The sequence below is a fragment of the Phyllobates terribilis genome, unplaced genomic scaffold (assembly GCF_046119375.1).
Source record: "Phyllobates terribilis strain yellow unplaced genomic scaffold, ASM4611937v1 Scaffold_74__1_contigs__length_7073193, whole genome shotgun sequence".
Taxonomy (NCBI): domain Eukaryota; kingdom Metazoa; phylum Chordata; class Amphibia; order Anura; family Dendrobatidae; genus Phyllobates; species Phyllobates terribilis.
Genome location: NW_027362834.1, coordinates 3,815,468 through 3,835,704, shown reverse-complemented (window position 1 = coordinate 3,835,704; position 20,237 = coordinate 3,815,468). Strand labels below are relative to the sequence as shown.

The window sequence follows — 20,237 nt, the reverse complement described above, 5'->3', positions numbered from 1 at the left end:
AATAACTACAGGTGGTGAGATAAGCTGCACAATATAATTGACCTTTCAGTATATTGTTGCACACACACCATCTATTTAGCAAATGCCCTTGTTATCAACAGCAGCCTTTTAAACTCACCTGAGCTAACAGGTATGTGAGCTGGTTACTCTGCTGCGCTTAAAATTTCTTTTTTGGTTTGCTACAATGCCTTTTCTGAAACGTTGTCTCCCTCTGCTGGAACACTGACTTCTTTCATTTAACGCCTGCAGACTATAAAAGAGAAACCAACCCAAAAAGTTTGGTTGATTAGTCTGTGGCATTCTTTTAAACTGTTGCTTATGGCGGTCTCTGTGAGCTTCTCAGTGACATTCAGCCATCCAGGTATCCCGCCTGCAGTAGACGGAATGTGGCAATGGAACGCTGGCTGCGCGTGTCATAATAGGCTCTGAGCCTTTATATACCTGCACACAGCAGCAGCCACCTTCAGTCTGCTGCTGGACAGCCAGCAGCAGCAGCAGCAGGAGAGGTAATTAATCAGCAACCCTCCTGCTAAGGGTAGACAGCTGCTCGTTCCACCCCCCCCCCCCGCCTTAATTGGTTCTCCTCCCTTCCAACGGTGTTGAGGCGGGTGGGAACAGCCGGGGGTTGAGGGTACTGTGCTAAAAGAGGTGGAGTTATGCAGATCTAAAACGCGTGGATTGCAGCAGCAGCAAGCCGAAAAGTGCAGGCATGTGAGGGATCTAGAGGTTGACAGCATGTCTTCTTAACGGGAGTCCAGGAGGCCATCTCCACAAATGGACTTTTCAGAATCCTTGGGTGGCACCGTAGTCGGAAACCAATTCTGGTTATCGCTTCTCGGCCTTTTGGCTAAGATCAAGTGTAGTATCTGTTCTTATCAGTTTAATATCTGATACGTCCCCTATCTGGGGACCATATATTAAATGGATTTTTAGAACAGGGAGATGGAAAAAGAGCTTGCTCTGTCCACTCCACGCATTGACCTGGTATTGCAGTATCTCCAGGACCGGTGCACCCCTTCTTTAATGCAGTTTCTAAAATCAGAAAGAATTGAATTCAATGCTTTTTGTTCATTTTGCTTGTTTGTCGGATTTTGGGATGGACTCTTTGGCTTTGCTTTTCTTCTCCTCATTGGATTTTTCATGTTAAAAGTTGCAGAAGCCAGATGACAAGCTCATTTTGGTTCAACTTCAGCAACTGTGCATTGCATTGCCATGTAATGTAATGTAATGCAATGCTATCTATCTAGCTCTCCCTCTATACTTCCTTTTGGATAAACAGACATATTAGGCAAGCATTTTGGAGCTTTCACCTAAATAACTACAGGTGGTGAGATAAGCTGCACAATATAATTGACCTTTCAGTATATTGTTGCACACACACCATCTATTTAGCAAATGCCCTTGTTATCAACAGCAGCCTTTTAAACTCACCTGAGCTAACAGGTATGTGAGCTGGTTACTCTGCTGCGCTTAAAATTTCTTTTTTGGTTTGCTACAATGCCTTTTCTGAAACGTTGTCTCCCTCTGCTGGAACACTGACTTCTTTCATTTAATGCCTGCAGACTATAAAAGAGAAACCAACCCAAAAAGTTTGGTTGATTAGTCTGTGGCATTCTTTTAAACTGTTGCTTATGGCGGTCTCTGTGAGCTTCTCAGTGACATTCAGCCATCCAGGTATCCCGCCTGCAGTAGACGGAATGTGGCAATGGAACGCTGGCTGCGCGTGTCATAATAGGCTCTGAGCCTTTATATACCTGCGCACAGCAGCAGCCACCTTCAGTCTGCTGCTGGACAGCCAGCAGCAGCAGCAGGAGAGGTAATTAATCAGCAACCCTCCTGCTAAGGGTAGACAGCTGCTCGTTCCACCCCCCCCCCCGCCTTAATTGGTTCTCCTCCCTTCCAACGGTGTTGAGGCGGGTGGGAACAGCCGGGGGTTGAGGGTACTGTGCTAAAAGAGGTGGAGTTATGCAGATCTAAAACGCGTGGATTGCAGCAGCAGCAAGCCGAAAAGTGCAGGCATGTGAGGGATCTAGAGGTTGACAGCATGTCTTCTTAACGGGAGTCCAGGTGGCCATCTCCACAAATGGACTTTTCAGAATCCTTGGGTGGCACCGTAGTCGGAAACCAATTCTGGTTATCGCTTCTCGGCCTTTTGGCTAAGATCAAGTGTAGTATCTGTTCTTATCAGTTTAATATCTGATACGTCCCCTATCTGGGGACCATATATTAAATGGATTTTTAGAACAGGGAGATGGAAAAAGAGCTTGCTCTGTCCACTCCACGCATTGACCTGGTATTGCAGTATCTCCAGGACCGGTGCACCCCTTCTTTAATGCAGTTTCTAAAATCAGAAAGAATTGAATTCAATGCTTTTTGTTCATTTTGCTTGTTTGTCGGATTTTGGGATGGACTCTTTGGCTTTGCTTTTCTTCTCCTCATTGGATTTTTCATGTTAAAAGTTGCAGAAGCCAGATGACAAGCTCATTTTGGTTCAACTTCAGCAACTGTGCATTGCATTGCCATGTAATGTAATGTAATGCAATGCTATCTATCTAGCTCTCCCTCTATACTTCCTTTTGGATAAACAGACATATTAGGCAAGCATTTTGGAGCTTTCACCTAAATAACTACAGGTGGTGAGATAAGCTGCACAATATAATTGACCTTTCAGTATATTGTTGCACACACACCATCTATTTAGCAAATGCCCTTGTTATCAACAGCAGCCTTTTAAACTCACCTGAGCTAACAGGTATGTGAGCTGGTTACTCTGCTGCGCTTAAAATTTCTTTTTTGGTTTGCTACAATGCCTTTTCTGAAACGTTGTCTCCCTCTGCTGGAACACTGACTTCTTTCATTTAATGCCTGCAGACTATAAAAGAGAAACCAACCCAAAAAGTTTGGTTGATTAGTCTGTGGCATTCTTTTAAACTGTTGCTTATGGCGGTCTCTGTGAGCTTCTCAGTGACATTCAGCCATCCAGGTATCCCGCCTGCAGTAGACGGAATGTGGCAATGGAACGCTGGCTGCGCGTGTCATAATAGGCTCTGAGCCTTTATATACCTGCACACAGCAGCAGCCACCTTCAGTCTGCTGCTGGACAGCCAGCAGCAGCAGCAGCAGGAGAGGTAATTAATCAGCAACCCTCCTGCTAAGGGTAGACAGCTGCTCGTTCCACCCCCCCCCCCGCCTTAATTGGTTCTCCTCCCTTCCAACGGTGTTGAGGCGGGTGGGAACAGCCGGGGGTTGAGGGTACTGTGCTAAAAGAGGTGGAGTTATGCAGATCTAAAACGCGTGGATTGCAGCAGCAGCAAGCCGAAAAGTGCAGGCATGTGAGGGATCTAGAGGTTGACAGCATGTCTTCTTAACGGGAGTCCAGGAGGCCATCTCCACAAATGGACTTTTCAGAATCCTTGGGTGGCACCGTAGTCGGAAACCAATTCTGGTTATCGCTTCTCGGCCTTTTGGCTAAGATCAAGTGTAGTATCTGTTCTTATCAGTTTAATATCTGATACGTCCCCTATCTGGGGACCATATATTAAATGGATTTTTAGAACAGGGAGATGGAAAAAGAGCTTGCTCTGTCCACTCCACGCATTGACCTGGTATTGCAGTATCTCCAGGACCGGTGCACCCCTTCTTTAATGCAGTTTCTAAAATCAGAAAGAATTGAATTCAATGCTTTTTGTTCATTTTGCTTGTTTGTCGGATTTTGGGATGGACTCTTTGGCTTTGCTTTTCTTCTCCTCATTGGATTTTTCATGTTAAAAGTTGCAGAAGCCAGATGACAAGCTCATTTTGGTTCAACTTCAGCAACTGTGCATTGCATTGCCATGTAATGTAATGTAATGCAATGCTATCTATCTAGCTCTCCCTCTATACTTCCTTTTGGATAAACAGACATATTAGGCAAGCATTTTGGAGCTTTCACCTAAATAACTACAGGTGGTGAGATAAGCTGCACAATATAATTGACCTTTCAGTATATTGTTGCACACACACCATCTATTTAGCAAATGCCCTTGTTATCAACAGCAGCCTTTTAAACTCACCTGAGCTAACAGGTATGTGAGCTGGTTACTCTGCTGCGCTTAAAATTTCTTTTTTGGTTTGCTACAATGCCTTTTCTGAAACGTTGTCTCCCTCTGCTGGAACACTGACTTCTTTCATTTAATGCCTGCAGACTATAAAAGAGAAACCAACCCAAAAAGTTTGGTTGATTAGTCTGTGGCATTCTTTTAAACTGTTGCTTATGGCGGTCTCTGTGAGCTTCTCAGTGACATTCAGCCATCCAGGTATCCCGCCTGCAGTAGACGGAATGTGGCAATGGAACGCTGGCTGCGCGTGTCATAATAGGCTCTGAGCCTTTATATACCTGCGCACAGCAGCAGCCACCTTCAGTCTGCTGCTGGACAGCCAGCAGCAGCAGCAGCAGGAGAGGTAATTAATCAGCAACCCTCCTGCTAAGGGTAGACAGCTGCTCGTTCCACCCCCCCCCGCCTTAATTGGTTCTCCTCCCTTCCAACGGTGTTGAGGCGGGTGGGAACAGCCGGGGGTTGAGGGTACTGTGCTAAAAGAGGTGGAGTTATGCAGATCTAAAACGCGTGGATTGCAGCAGCAGCAAGCCGAAAAGTGCAGGCATGTGAGGGATCTAGAGGTTGACAGCATGTCTTCTTAACGGGAGTCCAGGAGGCCATCTCCACAAATGGACTTTTCAGAATCCTTTGGTGGCACCGTAGTCGGAAACCAATTCTGGTTATCGCTTCTCGGCCTTTTGGCTAAGATCAAGTGTAGTATCTGTTCTTATCAGTTTAATATCTGATACGTCCCCTATCTGGGGACCATATATTAAATGGATTTTTAGAACAGGGAGATGGAAAAAGAGCTTGCTCTGTCCACTCCACGCAATGACCTGGTATTGCAGTATCTCCAGGACCGGTGCACCCCTTCTTTAATGCAGTTTCTAAAATCAGAAAGAATTGAATTCAATGCTTTTTGTTCATTTTGCTTGTTTGTCGGATTTTGGGATGGACTCTTTGGCTTTGCTTTTCTTCTCCTCATTGGATTTTTCATGTTAAAAGTTGCAGAAGCCAGATGACAAGCTCATTTTGGTTCAACTTCAGCAACTGTGCATTGCATTGCCATGTAATGTAATGTAATGCAATGCTATCTATCTAGCTCTCCCTCTATACTTCCTTTTGGATAAACAGACATATTAGGCAAGCATTTTGGAGCTTTCACCTAAATAACTACAGGTGGTGAGATAAGCTGCACAATATAATTGACCTTTCAGTATATTGTTGCACACACACCATCTATTTAGCAAATGCCCTTGTTATCAACAGCAGCCTTTTAAACTCACCTGAGCTAACAGGTATGTGAGCTGGTTACTCTGCTGCGCTTAAAATTTCTTTTTTGGTTTGCTACAATGCCTTTTCTGAAACGTTGTCTCCCTCTGCTGGAACACTGACTTCTTTCATTTAATGCCTGCAGACTATAAAAGAGAAACCAACCCAAAAAGTTTGGTTGATTAGTCTGTGGCATTCTTTTAAACTGTTGCTTATGGCGGTCTCTGTGAGCTTCTCAGTGACATTCAGCCATCCAGGTATCCCGCCTGCAGTAGACGGAATGTGGCAATGGAACGCTGGCTGCGCGTGTCATAATAGGCTCTGAGCCTTTATATACCTGCGCACAGCAGCAGCCACCTTCAGTCTGCTGCTGGACAGCCAGCAGCAGCAGCAGCAGGAGAGGTAATTAATCAGCAACCCTCCTGCTAAGGGTAGACAGCTGCTCGTTCCACCCCCCCCCCCCCGCCTTAATTAGTTCTCCTCCCTTCCAACGGTGTTGAGGCGGGTGGGAACAGCCGGGGGTTGAGGGTACTATGCTAAAAGAGGTGGAGTTATGCAGATCTAAAACGCGTGGATTGCAGCAGCAGCAAGCCGAAAAGTGCAGGCATGTGAGGGATCTAGAGGTTGACAGCATGTCTTCTTAACGGGAGTCCAGGTGGCCATCTCCACAAATGGACTTTTCAGAATCCTTGGGTGGCACCGTAGTCGGAAACCAATTCTGGTTATCGCTTCTCGGCCTTTTGGCTAAGATCAAGTGTAGTATCTGTTCTTATCAGTTTAATATCTGATACGTCCCCTATCTGGGGACCATATATTAAATGGATTTTTAGAACAGGGAGATGGAAAAAGAGCTTGCTCTGTCCACTCCACGCATTGACCTGGTATTGCAGTATCTCCAGGACCGGTGCACCCCTTCTTTAATGCAGTTTCTAAAATCAGAAAGAATTGAATTCAATGCTTTTTGTTCATTTTGCTTGTTTGTAGGATTTTGGGATGGACTCTTTGGCTTTGCTTTTCTTCTCCTCATTGGATTTTTCATGTTAAAAGTTGCAGAAGCCAGATGACAAGCTCATTTTGGTTCAACTTCAGCAACTGTGCATTGCATTGCCATGTAATGTAATGTAATGCAATGCTATCTATCTAGCTCTCCCTCTATACTTCCTTTTGGATAAACAGACATATTAGGCAAGCATTTTGGAGCTTTCACCTAAATAACTACAGGTGGTGAGATAAGCTGCACAATATAATTGACCTTTCAGTATATTGTTGCACACACACCATCTATTTAGCAAATGCCCTTGTTATCAACAGCAGCCTTTTAAACTCACCTGAGCTAACAGGTATGTGAGCTGGTTACTCTGCTGCGCTTAAAATTTCTTTTTTGGTTTGCTACAATGCCTTTTCTGAAACGTTGTCTCCCTCTGCTGGAACACTGACTTCTTTCATTTAATGCCTGCAGACTATAAAAGAGAAACCAACCCAAAAAGTTTGGTTGATTAGTCTGTGGCATTCTTTTAAACTGTTGCTTATGGCGGTCTCTGTGAGCTTCTCAGTGACATTCAGCCATCCAGGTATCCCGCCTGCAGTAGACGGAATGTGGCAATGGAACGCTGGCTGCGCGTGTCATAATAGGCTCTGAGCCTTTATATAACTGCGCACAGCAGCAGCCACCTTCAGTCTGCTGCTGGACAGCCAGCAGCAGCAGCAGCAGGAGAGGTAATTAATCAGCAACCCTCCTGCTAAGGGTAGACAGCTGCTCGTTCCACCCCCCCCCCCGCCTTAATTGGTTCTCCTCCCTTCCAACGGTGTTGAGGCGGGTGGGAACAGCCGGGGGTTGAGGGTACTGTGCTAAAAGAGGTGGAGTTATGCAGATCTAAAACGCGTGGATTGCAGCAGCAGCAAGCCGAAAAGTGCAGGCATGTGAGGGATCTAGAGGTTGACAGCATGTCTTCTTAACGGGAGTCCAGGAGGCCATCTCCACAAATGGACTTTTCAGAATCCTTGGGTGGCACCGTAGTCGGAAACCAATTCTGGTTATCGCTTCTCGGCCTTTTGGCTAAGATCAAGTGTAGTATCTGTTCTTATCAGTTTAATATCTGATACGTCCCCTATCTGGGGACCATATATTAAATGGATTTTTAGAACAGGGAGATGGAAAAAGAGCTTGCTCTGTCCACTCCACGCATTGACCTGGTATTGCAGTATCTCCAGGACCGGTGCACCCCTTCTTTAATGCAGTTTCTAAAATCAGAAAGAATTGAATTCAATGCTTTTTGTTCATTTTGCTTGTTTGTCGGATTTTGGGATGGACTCTTTGGCTTTGCTTTTCTTCTCCTCATTGGATTTTTCATGTTAAAAGTTGCAGAAGCCAGATGACAAGCTCATTTTGGTTCAACTTCAGCAACTGTGCATTGCATTGCCATGTAATGTAATGTAATGCAATGCTATCTATCTAGCTCTCCCTCTATACTTCCTTTTGGATAAACAGACATATTAGGCAAGCATTTTGGAGCTTTCACCTAAATAACTACAGGTGGTGAGATAAGCTGCACAATATAATTGACCTTTCAGTATATTGTTGCACACACACCATCTATTTAGCAAATGCCCTTGTTATCAACAGCAGCCTTTTAAACTCACCTGAGCTAACAGGTATGTGAGCTGGTTACTCTGCTGCGCTTAAAATTTCTTTTTTGGTTTGCTACAATGCCTTTTCTGAAACGTTGTCTCCCTCTGCTGGAACACTGACTTCTTTCATTTAATGCCTGCAGACTATAAAAGAGAAACCAACCCAAAAAGTTTGGTTGATTAGTCTGTGGCATTCTTTTAAACTGTTGCTTATGGCGGTCTCTGTGAGCTTCTCAGTGACATTCAGCCATCCAGGTATCCCGCCTGCAGTAGACGGAATGTGGCAATGGAACGCTGGCTGCGCGTGTCATAATAGGCTCTGAGCCTTTATATACCTGCGCACAGCAGCAGCCACCTTCAGTCTGCTGCTGGACAGCCAGCAGCAGCAGCAGGAGAGGTAATTAATCAGCAACCCTCCTGCTAAGGGTAGACAGCTGCTCGTTCCACCGCCCCCCCCGCCTTAATTGGTTCTCCTCCCTTCCAACGGTGTTGAGGCGGGTGGGAACAGCCGGGGGTTGAGGGTACTGTGCTAAAAGAGGTGGAGTTATGCAGATCTAAAACGCGTGGATTGCAGCAGCAGCAAGCCGAAAAGTGCAGGCATGTGAGGGATCTAGAGGTTGACAGCATGTCTTCTTAACGGGAGTCCAGGTGGCCATCTCCACAAATGGACTTTTCAGAATCCTTGGGTGGCACCGTAGTCGGAAACCAATTCTGGTTATCGCTTCTCGGCCTTTTGGCTAAGATCAAGTGTAGTATCTGTTCTTATCAGTTTAATATCTGATACGTCCCCTATCTGGGGACCATATATTAAATGGATTTTTAGAACAGGGAGATGGAAAAAGAGCTTGCTCTGTCCACTCCACGCATTGACCTGGTATTGCAGTATCTCCAGGACCGGTGCACCCCTTCTTTAATGCAGTTTCTAAAATCAGAAAGAATTGAATTCAATGCTTTTTGTTCATTTTGCTTGTTTGTCGGATTTTGGGATGGACTCTTTGGCTTTGCTTTTCTTCTCCTCATTGGATTTTTCATGTTAAAAGTTGCAGAAGCCAGATGACAAGCTCATTTTGGTTCAACTTCAGCAACTGTGCATTGCATTGCCATGTAATGTAATGTAATGCAATGCTATCTATCTAGCTCTCCCTCTATACTTCCTTTTGGATAAACAGACATATTAGGCAAGCATTTTGGAGCTTTCACCTAAATAACTACAGGTGGTGAGATAAGCTGCACAATATAATTGACCTTTCAGTATATTGTTGCACACACACCATCTATTTAGCAAATGCCCTTGTTATCAACAGCAGCCTTTTAAACTCACCTGAGCTAACAGGTATGTGAGCTGGTTACTCTGCTGCGCTTAAAATTTCTTTTTTGGTTTGCTACAATGCCTTTTCTGAAACGTTGTCTCCCTCTGCTGGAACACTGACTTCTTTCATTTAATGCCTGCAGACTATAAAAGAGAAACCAACCCAAAAAGTTTGGTTGATTAGTCTGTGGCATTCTTTTAAACTGTTGCTTATGGCGGTCTCTGTGAGCTTCTCAGTGACATTCAGCCATCCAGGTATCCCGCCTGCAGTAGACGGAATGTGGCAATGGAACGCTGGCTGCGCGTGTCATAATAGGCTCTGAGCCTTTATATACCTGCGCACAGCAGCAGCCACCTTCAGTCTGCTGCTGGACAGCCAGCAGCAGCAGCAGGAGAGGTAATTAATCAGCAACCCTCCTGCTAAGGGTAGACAGCTGCTCGTTCCACCGCCCCCCCCGCCTTAATTGGTTCTCCTCCCTTCCAACGGTGTTGAGGCGGGTGGGAACAGCCGGGGGTTGAGGGTACTGTGCTAAAAGAGGTGGAGTTATGCAGATCTAAAACGCGTGGATTGCAGCAGCAGCAAGCCGAAAAGTGCAGGCATGTGAGGGATCTAGAGGTTGACAGCATGTCTTCTTAACGGGAGTCCAGGTGGCCATCTCCACAAATGGACTTTTCAGAATCCTTGGGTGGCACCGTAGTCGGAAACCAATTCTGGTTATCGCTTCTCGGCCTTTTGGCTAAGATCAAGTGTAGTATCTGTTCTTATCAGTTTAATATCTGATACGTCCCCTATCTGGGGACCATATATTAAATGGATTTTTAGAACAGGGAGATGGAAAAAGAGCTTGCTCTGTCCACTCCACGCATTGACCTGGTATTGCAGTATCTCCAGGACCGGTGCACCCCTTCTTTAATGCAGTTTCTAAAATCAGAAAGAATTGAATTCAATGCTTTTTGTTCATTTTGCTTGTTTGTCGGATTTTGGGATGGACTCTTTGGCTTTGCTTTTCTTCTCCTCATTGGATTTTTCATGTTAAAAGTTGCAGAAGCCAGATGACAAGCTCATTTTGGTTCAACTTCAGCAACTGTGCATTGCATTGCCATGTAATGTAATGTAATGCAATGCTATCTATCTAGCTCTCCCTCTATACTTCCTTTTGGATAAACAGACATATTAGGCAAGCATTTTGGAGCTTTCACCTAAATAACTACAGGTGGTGAGATAAGCTGCACAATATAATTGACCTTTCAGTATATTGTTGCACACACACCATCTATTTAGCAAATGCCCTTGTTATCAACAGCAGCCTTTTAAACTCACCTGAGCTAACAGGTATGTGAGCTGGTTACTCTGCTGCGCTTAAAATTTCTTTTTTGGTTTGCTACAATGCCTTTTCTGAAACGTTGTCTCCCTCTGCTGGAACACTGACTTCTTTCATTTAATGCCTGCAGACTATAAAAGAGAAACCAACCCAAAAAGTTTGGTTGATTAGTCTGTGGCATTCTTTTAAACTGTTGCTTATGGCGGTCTCTGTGAGCTTCTCAGTGACATTCAGCCATCCAGGTATCCCGCCTGCAGTAGACGGAATGTGGCAATGGAACGCTGGCTGCGCGTGTCATAATAGGCTCTGAGCCTTTATATACCTGCGCACAGCAGCAGCCACCTTCAGTCTGCTGCTGGACAGCCAGCAGCAGCAGCAGCAGGAGAGGTAATTAATCAGCAACCCTCCTGCTAAGGGTAGACAGCTGCTCGTTCCACCCCCCCCCCCCGCCTTAATTGGTTCTCCTCCCTTCCAACGGTGTTGAGGCGGGTGGGAACAGCCGGGGGTTGAGGGTACTGTGCTAAAAGAGGTGGAGTTATGCAGATCTAAAACGCGTGGATTGCAGCAGCAGCAAGCCGAAAAGTGCAGGCATGTGAGGGATCTAGAGGTTGACAGCATGTCTTCTTAACGGGAGTCCAGGTGGCCATCTCCACAAATGGACTTTTCAGAATCCTTGGGTGGCACCGTAGTCGGAAACCAATTCTGGTTATCGCTTCTCGGCCTTTTGGCTAAGATCAAGTGTAGTATCTGTTCTTATCAGTTTAATATCTGATACGTCCCCTATCTGGGGACCATATATTAAATGGATTTTTAGAACAGGGAGATGGAAAAAGAGCTTGCTCTGTCCACTCCACGCATTGACCTGGTATTGCAGTATCTCCAGGACCGGTGCACCCCTTCTTTAATGCAGTTTCTAAAATCAGAAAGAATTGAATTCAATGCTTTTTGTTCATTTTGCTTGTTTGTCGGATTTTGGGATGGACTCTTTGGCTTTGCTTTTCTTCTCCTCATTGGATTTTTTATGTTAAAAGTTGCAGAAGCCAGATGACAAGCTCATTTTGGTTCAACTTCAGCAACTGTGCATTGCATTGCCATGTAATGTAATGTAATGCAATGCTATCTATCTAGCTCTCCCTCTATACTTCCTTTTGGATAAACAGACATATTAGGCAAGCATTTTGGAGCTTTCACCTAAATAACTACAGGTGGTGAGATAAGCTGCACAATATAATTGACCTTTCAGTATATTGTTGCACACACACCATCTATTTAGCAAATGCCCTTGTTATCAACAGCAGCCTTTTAAACTCACCTGAGCTAACAGGTATGTGAGCTGGTTACTCTGCTGCGCTTAAAATTTCTTTTTTGGTTTGCTACAATGCCTTTTCTGAAACGTTGTCTCCCTCTGCTGGAACACTGACTTCTTTCATTTAATGCCTGCAGACTATAAAAGAGAAACCAACCCAAAAAGTTTGGTTGATTAGTCTGTGGCATTCTTTTAAACTGTTGCTTATGGCGGTCTCTGTGAGCTTCTCAGTGACATTCAGCCATCCAGGTATCCCGCCTGCAGTAGACGGAATGTGGCAATGGAACGCTGGCTGCGCGTGTCATAATAGGCTCTGAGCCTTTATATACCTGCGCACAGCAGCAGCCACCTTCAGTCTGCTGCTGGACAGCCAGCAGCAGCAGCAGCAGGAGAGGTAATTAATCAGCAACCCTCCTGCTAAGGGTAGACAGCTGCTCGTTCCACCCCACCCCCGCCTTAATTGGTTCTCCTCCCTTCCAACGGTGTTGAGGCGGGTGGGAACAGCCGGGGGTTGAGGGTACTGTGCTAAAAGAGGTGGAGTTATGCAGATCTAAAACGCGTGGATTGCAGCAGCAGCAAGCCGAAAAGTGCAGGCATGTGAGGGATCTAGAGGTTGACAGCATGTCTTCTTAACGGGAGTCCAGGTGGCCATCTCCACAAATGGACTTTTCAGAATCCTTGGGTGGCACCGTAGTCGGAAACCAATTCTGGTTATCGCTTCTCGGCCTTTTGGCTAAGATCAAGTGTAGTATCTGTTCTTATCAGTTTAATATCTGATACGTCCCCTATCTGGGGACCATATATTAAATGGATTTTTAGAACAGGGAGATGGAAAAAGAGCTTGCTCTGTCCACTCCACGCATTGACCTGGTATTGCAGTATCTCCAGGACCGGTGCACCCCTTCTTTAATGCAGTTTCTAAAATCAGAAAGAATTGAATTCAATGCTTTTTGTTCATTTTGCTTGTTTGTCGGATTTTGGGATGGACTCTTTGGCTTTGCTTTTCTTCTCCTCATTGGATTTTTCATGTTAAAAGTTGCAGAAGCCAGATGACAAGCTCATTTTGGTTCAACTTCAGCAACTGTGCATTGCATTGCCATGTAATGTAATGTAATGCAATGCTATCTATCTAGCTCTCCCTCTATACTTCCTTTTGGATAAACAGACATATTAGGCAAGCATTTTGGAGCTTTCACCTAAATAACTACAGGTGGTGAGATAAGCTGCACAATATAATTGACCTTTCAGTATATTGTTGCACACACACCATCTATTTAGCAAATGCCCTTGTTATCAACAGCAGCCTTTTAAACTCACCTGAGCTAACAGGTATGTGAGCTGGTTACTCTGCTGCGCTTAAAATTTCTTTTTTGGTTTGCTACAATGCCTTTTCTGAAACGTTGTCTCCCTCTGCTGGAACACTGACTTCTTTCATTTAATGCCTGCAGACTATAAAAGAGAAACCAACCCAAAAAGTTTGGTTGATTAGTCTGTGGCATTCTTTTAAACTGTTGCTTATGGCGGTCTCTGTGAGCTTCTCAGTGACATTCAGCCATCCAGGTATCCCGCCTGCAGTAGACGGAATGTGGCAATGGAACGCTGGCTGCGCGTGTCATAATAGGCTCTGAGCCTTTATATACCTGCGCACAGCAGCAGCCACCTTCAGTCTGCTGCTGGACAGCCAGCAGCAGCAGCAGGAGAGGTAATTAATCAGCAACCCTCCTGCTAAGGGTAGACAGCTGCTCGTTCCACCCCCCCCCCCGCCTTAATTGGTTCTCCTCCCTTCCAACGGTGTTGAGGCGGGTGGGAACAGCCGGGGGTTGAGGGTACTGTGCTAAAAGAGGTGGAGTTATGCAGATCTAAAACGCGTGGATTGCAGCAGCAGCAAGCCGAAAAGTGCAGGCATGTGAGGGATCTAGAGGTTGACAGCATGTCTTCTTAACGGGAGTCCAGGTGGCCATCTCCACAAATGGACTTTTCAGAATCCTTGGGTGGCACCGTAGTCGGAAACCAATTCTGGTTATCGCTTCTCGGCCTTTTGGCTAAGATCAAGTGTAGTATCTGTTCTTATCAGTTTAATATCTGATACGTCCCCTATCTGGGGACCATATATTAAATGGATTTTTAGAACAGGGAGATGGAAAAAGAGCTTGCTCTGTCCACTCCACGCATTGACCTGGTATTGCAGTATCTCCAGGACCGGTGCACCCCTTCTTTAATGCAGTTTCTAAAATCAGAAAGAATTGAATTCAATGCTTTTTGTTCATTTTGCTTGTTTGTCGGATTTTGGGATGGACTCTTTGGCTTTGCTTTTCTTCTCCTCATTGGATTTTTCATGTTAAAAGTTGCAGAAGCCAGATGACAAGCTCATTTTGGTTCAACTTCAGCAACTGTGCATTGCATTGCCATGTAATGTAATGTAATGCAATGCTATCTATCTAGCTCTCCCTCTATACTTCCTTTTGGATAAACAGACATATTAGGCAAGCATTTTGGAGCTTTCACCTAAATAACTACAGGTGGTGAGATAAGCTGCACAATATAATTGACCTTTCAGTATATTGTTGCACACACACCATCTATTTAGCAAATGCCCTTGTTATCAACAGCAGCCTTTTAAACTCACCTGAGCTAACAGGTATGTGAGCTGGTTACTCTGCTGCGCTTAAAATTTCTTTTTTGGTTTGCTACAATGCCTTTTCTGAAACGTTGTCTCCCTCTGCTGGAACACTGACTTCTTTCATTTAACGCCTGCAGACTATAAAAGAGAAACCAACCCAAAAAGTTTGGTTGATTAGTCTGTGGCATTCTTTTAAACTGTTGCTTATGGCGGTCTCTGTGAGCTTCTCAGTGACATTCAGCCATCCAGGTATCCCGCCTGCAGTAGACGGAATGTGGCAATGGAACGCTGGCTGCGCGTGTCATAATAGGCTCTGAGCCTTTATATACCTGCACACAGCAGCAGCCACCTTCAGTCTGCTGCTGGACAGCCAGCAGCAGCAGCAGCAGGAGAGGTAATTAATCAGCAACCCTCCTGCTAAGGGTAGACAGCTGCTCGTTCCACCCCCCCCCCCGCCTTAATTGGTTCTCCTCCCTTCCAACGGTGTTGAGGCGGGTGGGAACAGCCGGGGGTTGAGGGTACTGTGCTAAAAGAGGTGGAGTTATGCAGATCTAAAACGCGTGGATTGCAGCAGCAGCAAGCCGAAAAGTGCAGGCATGTGAGGGATCTAGAGGTTGACAGCATGTCTTCTTAACGGGAGTCCAGGAGGCCATCTCCACAAATGGACTTTTCAGAATCCTTGGGTGGCACCGTAGTCGGAAACCAATTCTGGTTATCGCTTCTCGGCCTTTTGGCTAAGATCAAGTGTAGTATCTGTTCTTATCAGTTTAATATCTGATACGTCCCCTATCTGGGGACCATATATTAAATGGATTTTTAGAACAGGGAGATGGAAAAAGAGCTTGCTCTGTCCACTCCACGCATTGACCTGGTATTGCAGTATCTCCAGGACCGGTGCACCCCTTCTTTAATGCAGTTTCTAAAATCAGAAAGAATTGAATTCAATGCTTTTTGTTCATTTTGCTTGTTTGTCGGATTTTGGGATGGACTCTTTGGCTTTGCTTTTCTTCTCCTCATTGGATTTTTCATGTTAAAAGTTGCAGAAGCCAGATGACAAGCTCATTTTGGTTCAACTTCAGCAACTGTGCATTGCATTGCCATGTAATGTAATGTAATGCAATGCTATCTATCTAGCTCTCCCTCTATACTTCCTTTTGGATAAACAGACATATTAGGCAAGCATTTTGGAGCTTTCACCTAAATAACTACAGGTGGTGAGATAAGCTGCACAATATAATTGACCTTTCAGTATATTGTTGCACACACACCATCTATTTAGCAAATGCCCTTGTTATCAACAGCAGCCTTTTAAACTCACCTGAGCTAACAGGTATGTGAGCTGGTTACTCTGCTGCGCTTAAAATTTCTTTTTTGGTTTGCTACAATGCCTTTTCTGAAACGTTGTCTCCCTCTGCTGGAACACTGACTTCTTTCATTTAATGCCTGCAGACTATAAAAGAGAAACCAACCCAAAAAGTTTGGTTGATTAGTCTGTGGCATTCTTTTAAACTGTTGCTTATGGCGGTCTCTGTGAGCTTCTCAGTGACATTCAGCCATCCAGGTATCCCGCCTGCAGTAGACGGAATGTGGCAATGGAACGCTGGCTGCGCGTGTCATAATAGGCTCTGAGCCTTTATATACCTGTGCACAGCAGCAGCCACCTTCAGTCTGCTGCTGGACAGCCAGCAGCAGCAGCAGGAGAGGTAATTAATCAGCAACCCTCCTGCTAAGGGTAGACAGCTGCTCGTTCCACCCCCCCCCCCGCCTTAATTGGTTCTCCTCCCTTCCAACGGTGTTGAGGCGGGTGGGAACAGCCGGGGGTTGAGGGTACTGTGCTAAAAGAGGTGGAGTTATGCAGATCTAAAACGCGTGGATTGCAGCAGCAGCAAGCCGAAAAGTGCAGGCATGTGAGGGATCTAGAGGTTGACAGCATGTCTTCTTAACGGGAGTCCAGGTGGCCATCTCCACAAATGGACTTTTCAGAATCCTTGGGTGGCACCGTAGTCGGAAACCAATTCTGGTTATCGCTTCTCGGCCTTTTGGCTAAGATCAAGTGTAGTATCTGTTCTTATCAGTTTAATATCTGATACGTCCCCTATCTGGGGACCATATATTAAATGGATTTTTAGAACAGGGAGATGGAAAAAGAGCTTGCTCTGTCCACTCCACGCATTGACCTGGTATTGCAGTATCTCCAGGACCGGTGCACCCCTTCTTTAATGCAGTTTCTAAAATCAGAAAGAATTGAATTCAATGCTTTTTGTTCATTTTGCTTGTTTGTCGGATTTTGGGATGGACTCTTTGGCTTTGCTTTTCTTCTCCTCATTGGATTTTTCATGTTAAAAGTTGCAGAAGCCAGATGACAAGCTCATTTTGGTTCAACTTCAGCAACTGTGCATTGCATTGCCATGTAATGTAATGTAATGCAATGCTATCTATCTAGCTCTCCCTCTATACTTCCTTTTGGATAAACAGACATATTAGGCAAGCATTTTGGAGCTTTCACCTAAATAACTACAGGTGGTGAGATAAGCTGCACAATATAATTGACCTTTCAGTATATTGTTGCACACACACCATCTATTTAGCAAATGCCCTTGTTATCAACAGCAGCCTTTTAAACTCACCTGAGCTAACAGGTATGTGAGCTGGTTACTCTGCTGCGCTTAAAATTTCTTTTTTGGTTTGCTACAATGCCTTTTCTGAAACGTTGTCTCCCTCTGCTGGAACACTGACTTCTTTCATTTAATGCCTGCAGACTATAAAAGAGAAACCAACCCAAAAAGTTTGGTTGATTAGTCTGTGGCATTCTTTTAAACTGTTGCTTATGGCGGTCTCTGTGAGCTTCTCAGTGACATTCAGCCATCCAGGTATCCCGCCTGCAGTAGACGGAATGTGGCAATGGAACGCTGGCTGCGCGTGTCATAATAGGCTCTGAGCCTTTATATACCTGCACACAGCAGCAGCCACCTTCAGTCTGCTGCTGGACAGCCAGCAGCAGCAGCAGCAGGAGAGGTAATTAATCAGCAACCCTCCTGCTAAGGGTAGACAGCTGCTCGTTCCACCCCCCCCCCCCGCCTTAATTGGTTCTCCTCCCTTCCAACGGTGTTGAGGCGGGTGGGAACAGCCGGGGGTTGAGGGTACTGTGCTAAAAGAGGTGGAGTTATGCAGATCTAAAACGCGTGGATTGCAGCAGCAGCAAGCCGAAAAGTGCAGGCATGTGAGGGATCTAGAGGTTGACAGCATGTCTTCTTAACGGGAGTCCAGGAGGCCATCTCCACAAATGGACTTTTCAGAATCCTTGGGTGGCACCGTAGTCGGAAACCAATTCTGGTTATCGCTTCTCGGCCTTTTGGCTAAGATCAAGTGTAGTATCTGTTCTTATCAGTTTAATATCTGACACGTCCCCTATCTGGGGACCATATATTAAATGGATTTTTAGAACAGGGAGATGGAAAAAGAGCTTGCTCTGTCCACTCCACGCATTGACCTGGTATTGCAGTATCTCCAGGACCGGTGCACCCCTTCTTTAATGCAGTTTCTAAAATCAGAAAGAATTGAATTCAATGCTTTTTGTTCATTTTGCTTGTTTGTCGGATTTTGGGATGGACTCTTTGGCTTTGCTTTTCTTCTCCTCATTGGATTTTTCATGTTAAAAGTTGCAGAAGCCAGATGACAAGCTCATTTTGGTTCAACTTCAGCAACTGTGCATTGCATTGCCATGTAATGTAATGTAATGCAATGCTATCTATCTAGCTCTCCCTCTATACTTCCTTTTGGATAAACAGACATATTAGGCAAGCATTTTGGAGCTTTCACCTAAATAACTACAGGTGGTGAGATAAGCTGCACAATATAATTGACCTTTCAGTATATTGTTGCACACACACCATCTATTTAGCAAATGCCCTTGTTATCAACAGCAGCCTTTTAAACTCACCTGAGCTAACAGGTATGTGAGCTGGTTACTCTGCTGCGCTTAAAATTTCTTTTTTGGTTTGCTACAATGCCTTTTCTGAAACGTTGTCTCCCTCTGCTGGAACACTGACTTCTTTCATTTAATGCCTGCAGACTATAAAAGAGAAACCAACCCAAAAAGTTTGGTTGATTAGTCTGTGGCATTCTTTTAAACTGTTGCTTATGGCGGTCTCTGTGAGCTTCTCAGTGACATTCAGCCATCCAGGTATCCCGCCTGCAGTAGACGGAATGTGGCAATGGAACGCTGGCTGCGCGTGTCATAATAGGCTCTGAGCCTTTATATACCTGCGCACAGCAGCAGCCACCTTCAGTCTGCTGCTGGACAGCCAGCAGCAGCAGCAGCAGGAGAGGTAATTAATCAGCAACCCTCCTGCTAAGGGTAGACAGCTGCTCGTTCCACCCCCCCCCCGCCTTAATTGGTTCTCCTCCCTTCCAACGGTGTTGAGGCGGGTGGGAACAGCCGGGGGTTGAGGGTACTGTGCTAAAAGAGGTGGAGTTATGCAGATCTAAAACGCGTGGATTGCAGCAGCAGCAAGCCGAAAAGTGCAGGCATGTGAGGGATCTAGAGGTTGACAGCATGTCTTCTTAACGGGAGTCCAGGTGGCCATCTCCACAAATGGACTTTTCAGAATCCTTGGGTGGCACCGTAGTCGGAAACCAATTCTGGTTATCGCTTCTCGGCCTTTTGGCTAAGATCAAGTGTAGTATCTGTTCTTATCAGTTTAATATCTGATACGTCCCCTATCTGGGGACCATATATTAAATGGATTTTTAGAACAGGGAGATGGAAAAAGAGCTTGCTCTGTCCACTCCACGCATTGACCTGGTATTGCAGTATCTCCACGACCGGTGCACCCCTTCTTTAATGCAGTTTCTAAAATCAGAAAGAATTGAATTCAATGCTTTTTGTTCATTTTGCTTGTTTGTAGGATTTTAGGATGGACTCTTTGGCTTTGCTTTTCTTCTCCTCATTGGATTTTTCATGTTAAAAGTTGCAGAAGCCAGATGACAAGCTCATTTTGGTTCAACTTCAGCAACTGTGCATTGCATTGCCATGTAATGTAATGTAATGCAATGCTATCTATCTAGCTCTCCCTCTATACTTCCTTTTGGATAAACAGACATATTAGGCAAGCATTTTGGAGCTTTCACCTAAATAACTACAGGTGGTGAGATAAGCTGCACAATATAATTGACCTTTCAGTATATTGTTGCACACACACCATCTATTTAGCAAATGCCCTTGTTATCAACAGCAGCCTTTTAAACTCACCTGAGCTAACAGGTATGTGAGCTGGTTACTCTGCTGCGCTTAAAATTTCTTTTTTGGTTTGCTACAATGCCTTTTCTGAAACGTTGTCTCCCTCTGCTGGAACACTGACTTCTTTCATTTAATGCCTGCAGACTATAAAAGAGAAACCAACCCAAAAAGTTTGGTTGATTAGTCTGTGGCATTCTTTTAAACTGTTGCTTATGGCGGTCTCTGTGAGCTTCTCAGTGACATTCAGCCATCCAGGTATCCCGCCTGCAGTAGACGGAATGTGGCAATGGAACGCTGGCTGCGCGTGTCATAATAGGCTCTGAGCCTTTATATAACTGCGCACAGCAGCAGCCACCTTCAGTCTGCTGCTGGACAGCCAGCAGCAGCAGCAGCAGGAGAGGTAATTAATCAGCAACCCTCCTGCTAAGGGTAGACAGCTGCTCGTTCCACCCCCCCCCCGCCTTA

At 45.2% G+C, this 20,237-nt stretch overlaps 15 non-coding genes across 15 annotated transcripts; all 15 read left to right on the top strand.

The window, feature by feature from the left end:
• Window positions 1-827: 827 nt before the first annotated feature.
• LOC141195305 (U2 spliceosomal RNA) lies at window positions 828-1,018 on the top strand. Its single transcript, XR_012267902.1, has one exon. It is a non-coding gene; the product is annotated as a U2 spliceosomal RNA (small nuclear RNA).
• A 1,118-nt stretch (window positions 1,019-2,136) lies between these two features.
• LOC141195304 (U2 spliceosomal RNA) lies at window positions 2,137-2,327 on the top strand. The gene has a single exon (XR_012267901.1). It is a non-coding gene; the product is annotated as a U2 spliceosomal RNA (small nuclear RNA).
• Window positions 2,328-3,448: 1,121 nt separating this feature from the next.
• Window positions 3,449-3,639, top strand: LOC141195303 (U2 spliceosomal RNA). Its single transcript, XR_012267900.1, has one exon. It is a non-coding gene; the product is annotated as a U2 spliceosomal RNA (small nuclear RNA).
• A 1,119-nt stretch (window positions 3,640-4,758) lies between these two features.
• On the top strand, window positions 4,759-4,949 carry LOC141196067 (U2 spliceosomal RNA). The gene has a single exon (XR_012268633.1). It is a non-coding gene; the product is annotated as a U2 spliceosomal RNA (small nuclear RNA).
• Window positions 4,950-6,072: 1,123 nt separating this feature from the next.
• On the top strand, window positions 6,073-6,263 carry LOC141195302 (U2 spliceosomal RNA). Its single transcript, XR_012267899.1, has one exon. It is a non-coding gene; the product is annotated as a U2 spliceosomal RNA (small nuclear RNA).
• A 1,121-nt stretch (window positions 6,264-7,384) lies between these two features.
• Window positions 7,385-7,575, top strand: LOC141195301 (U2 spliceosomal RNA). Its single transcript, XR_012267898.1, has one exon. It is a non-coding gene; the product is annotated as a U2 spliceosomal RNA (small nuclear RNA).
• A 1,118-nt stretch (window positions 7,576-8,693) lies between these two features.
• Window positions 8,694-8,884, top strand: LOC141195300 (U2 spliceosomal RNA). Its single transcript, XR_012267897.1, has one exon. It is a non-coding gene; the product is annotated as a U2 spliceosomal RNA (small nuclear RNA).
• Window positions 8,885-10,002: 1,118 nt separating this feature from the next.
• On the top strand, window positions 10,003-10,193 carry LOC141195298 (U2 spliceosomal RNA). The gene has a single exon (XR_012267895.1). It is a non-coding gene; the product is annotated as a U2 spliceosomal RNA (small nuclear RNA).
• A 1,122-nt stretch (window positions 10,194-11,315) lies between these two features.
• Window positions 11,316-11,506, top strand: LOC141195297 (U2 spliceosomal RNA). The gene has a single exon (XR_012267894.1). It is a non-coding gene; the product is annotated as a U2 spliceosomal RNA (small nuclear RNA).
• A 1,120-nt stretch (window positions 11,507-12,626) lies between these two features.
• LOC141195296 (U2 spliceosomal RNA) lies at window positions 12,627-12,817 on the top strand. Its single transcript, XR_012267893.1, has one exon. It is a non-coding gene; the product is annotated as a U2 spliceosomal RNA (small nuclear RNA).
• A 1,118-nt stretch (window positions 12,818-13,935) lies between these two features.
• On the top strand, window positions 13,936-14,126 carry LOC141195295 (U2 spliceosomal RNA). The gene has a single exon (XR_012267892.1). It is a non-coding gene; the product is annotated as a U2 spliceosomal RNA (small nuclear RNA).
• Window positions 14,127-15,247: 1,121 nt separating this feature from the next.
• Window positions 15,248-15,438, top strand: LOC141195294 (U2 spliceosomal RNA). Its single transcript, XR_012267891.1, has one exon. It is a non-coding gene; the product is annotated as a U2 spliceosomal RNA (small nuclear RNA).
• A 1,118-nt stretch (window positions 15,439-16,556) lies between these two features.
• LOC141195292 (U2 spliceosomal RNA) lies at window positions 16,557-16,747 on the top strand. The gene has a single exon (XR_012267890.1). It is a non-coding gene; the product is annotated as a U2 spliceosomal RNA (small nuclear RNA).
• Window positions 16,748-17,869: 1,122 nt separating this feature from the next.
• On the top strand, window positions 17,870-18,060 carry LOC141196089 (U2 spliceosomal RNA). The gene has a single exon (XR_012268655.1). It is a non-coding gene; the product is annotated as a U2 spliceosomal RNA (small nuclear RNA).
• A 1,120-nt stretch (window positions 18,061-19,180) lies between these two features.
• LOC141196043 (U2 spliceosomal RNA) lies at window positions 19,181-19,371 on the top strand. The gene has a single exon (XR_012268611.1). It is a non-coding gene; the product is annotated as a U2 spliceosomal RNA (small nuclear RNA).
• The last annotated feature ends 866 nt before the right edge of the window (window positions 19,372-20,237 follow it).